General features: G+C 38.5%; 1 pseudogene; it reads left to right on the plus strand.

The window, feature by feature from the left end:
- The first annotated feature begins 1,138 nt into the window (after positions 1-1,138).
- On the plus strand, positions 1,139-1,238 carry LOC127088893 (uncharacterized; annotated as a pseudogene).
- Positions 1,239-2,808: the final 1,570 nt, after the last annotated feature.

Below are 2,808 nucleotides of genomic sequence, written 5' to 3' on the forward strand. Positions count from 1 at the left end.
AAGAATTTCTTTTAAGAATTTAGCATATGAGGGCATCTGCGTAATAGCTTCGGTAAATGGAATTGTAACGTTTAATTGCTTAAGGAGATCGACAAATTTTCTAAATTGGCCTACATCTTTGGTTTTAACAAGCCTTTGAGGGTAAGGTATAGGTGGTTTGTAAGGTGGTGGAGGTACATAAGGTTCCTTCTTTTCTAGGGTATCCTTATTACTCTCTTCCTTTTCCTTAGGTTCACTTTCCTCATTAGATTTATTAGGGTTTTGGTTTTCTATCCTTGGATCAGACGGTCCTTCCACTTCCGTTCCACTTCTTAATATAATTGCATGAGCTTGGCTTCTCGGATTAGGTTGGGGCTGTCCAGGGAATGTACCAGTTGGTGCAGCAGTAGGTGCTTGTTGTTGAGCTACTTGAGATATTTGTGTTTCCAGCATTTTGTTATGGGTAGCCAAGGCATCTACTTTGCTTGCGAGTTGTTTAAGTTGCTCGCCAGTGTGTATGTTCTGGTTTAAGAAATCTTTATTGGTTTGTTGTTGGGAAGCTATAAAGTTTTCCATCATGATTTCCAAGTTGGATTTTCTAGGGGTATTATTGTTAGGATTTGGTTTCTGATATCCTGGAGGTATAGATGGGGTTTGATTCGGAGACTGTCCAGGTGCGTATAAAGCATTATTACTCTTATATGAAAAGTTTGGATGGTTCTTCCAATTTGGGTTATAGGTATTCGAATAGGGGCTTCCTTGAGCATAGTTTACTTGCTCTGTTTGGATTCCAGTCAAGAGTTGACATTCCGCAGGAGTGTGGCCTTGGATTCCACAGACCTCGCAATTCTGAGTTATAGCAACCACGGCGGTTGGTGGTGATACGTTTAAACTTTCAATTTTCTGGACCAAAGCATCCACTTTTGCATTAACGTGATCAAGGTTACTTATCTCGTACATGCCAGTTTTCGGTTGAGGTTTTTCCACTGTTGTTCGTTCGGTTCCCCACTGATAGTGGTTTTGGGCCATGCTCTCGATAAGCTGGTAAGCATCAGCATAAGGTTTGTTCATTAGTGCACCACCTGCAGCGGCGTCTATTGTTAACCTTGTATTGTATAAGAGACCATTATAAAATGTGTGAATTACTAACCAGTCTTCCAAACCATGGTGTGGGCAAAGTCTCATCATGTCTTTGTATCTTTCCCATGCTTCGAAAAGAGACTCATTGTCTTTCTGTTTAAATCCGTTTATCTGGGCTCTTAACATAGCTGTTTTGCTTGGCGGAAAATATCGGGCAAGAAAAACTTTCTTCAACTCGTTCCATGTGGTGACTGAGTTGGAAGGGAGAGATTGAAGCCATCTTCTAGCGCTATCTCTTAATGAGAAAGGAAAAAGACGAAGTCGAATTGCCTCTGAAGTGACACCATTAGCTTTAACAGTATCAGCATATTGAACAAATACGGATAAATGAAGGTTTGGATCTTCGGTAAGATTTCCAGAGAATTGGTTCTGTTGCACAGCCTGCAACAACGAAGGTTTAAGTTCAAAGTTGTTTGCTTCGATTGCGGGTGGAGCAATACTTGAATGCGGTTCATCTTGCGATGGAGCAGCGTAATCTCTAAGAGCACGAGCTGGTTCTGCCATCTCGGTTAAAGAAGGAAAAATGTTTTTGATATCAGGAAGGTTTATAGGAGGGAGATTGTTTTCAGCACGATATTCCCGAATTCGTCGTAAGACTCGGAGATATAGTTCGATATCGTTGATTCGTAAATAGAGCGGTTCGCCTTGAGAGCGAGTGCGTGGCATACAAATCAACAAAGGAAAGAATAGAAGGAAAAAAGAAACCTTAGTCTCTACAGCGTAACGGAAGAGTTACGATATCGATTAAATAAAAGTCCCCGGCAACGGCGCCAAAAACTTGATCGCTCGACTGTGTGAGTCGAGAATGGGATACAAACTGCAAGTGCACAGTTCTATCGCGTAGTTTTAAAAGATATCGATCCCACAGGGACTTATGAATCGATGTACCGTTATCTAAAGTTACTTCGTAAATCTAAGGTGAAAATGTTTGATTGTTTGGGGGAAAACTAAGAGCTAAACTAATATCTAGATTAAATATCAATAAAACGGATATCGGTATGTAGTTCGTCAAAACTAGGGAATCAATTCCTTGTCGGTCACTCGGTTTTAAAATAAATCGTTTCGATTAACTTTATTGGTTAAAGGTTTTATCTCAAACTCTCGCTCTGTTGAAGAAACCATGATCTTATATTAATGTAGCTGTCACTTATAATTAAGTCAAAAATCATATTTTGAAAACAATAAAGTTGCAGAAACTCCTTTTAAGAAAATACTGACCGCTTTAAACACCCTTATCTCAAACTCTCGCTCTGTTGACTTAGGTTATACAATTAAATCTAAATGCTTAACTCTCGTCCTCACATTCAATCTTTAAAAATACTTTTTGGAAAAAGGTCAGAACTTAATTAATTCTAAAACTTGCTCTCGCCCTGAGATAGACTTAATGACTAACTTACACTGTCCAGTTAAAACCTCAAACTCTCGCTCTGTTGGTTTCAACTTCTTTATGTCTTTTACTTTTGTAAAAAATCTTGTTATTAAACCTGTAAGTTAAGACCATAAAAAGATTGATTCTAATTTTAAGTTTGAATAGACCGACTTAGTCTTGACCCCTTATTCTGCTTACTTTACATACCGATACCTAGGCAAATTAGCCAGACATGCTAAATAAATAAGAATCTATATCATGCATAAACAGACTCATTCCAGGCATGCAATGTGAATAAACAATAGGATAAAACATAAAAA

Source organism: Lathyrus oleraceus, chromosome 5 (assembly GCF_024323335.1).
Source record: "Lathyrus oleraceus cultivar Zhongwan6 chromosome 5, CAAS_Psat_ZW6_1.0, whole genome shotgun sequence".
Taxonomy (NCBI): Eukaryota; Viridiplantae; Streptophyta; class Magnoliopsida; order Fabales; family Fabaceae; genus Lathyrus; species Lathyrus oleraceus.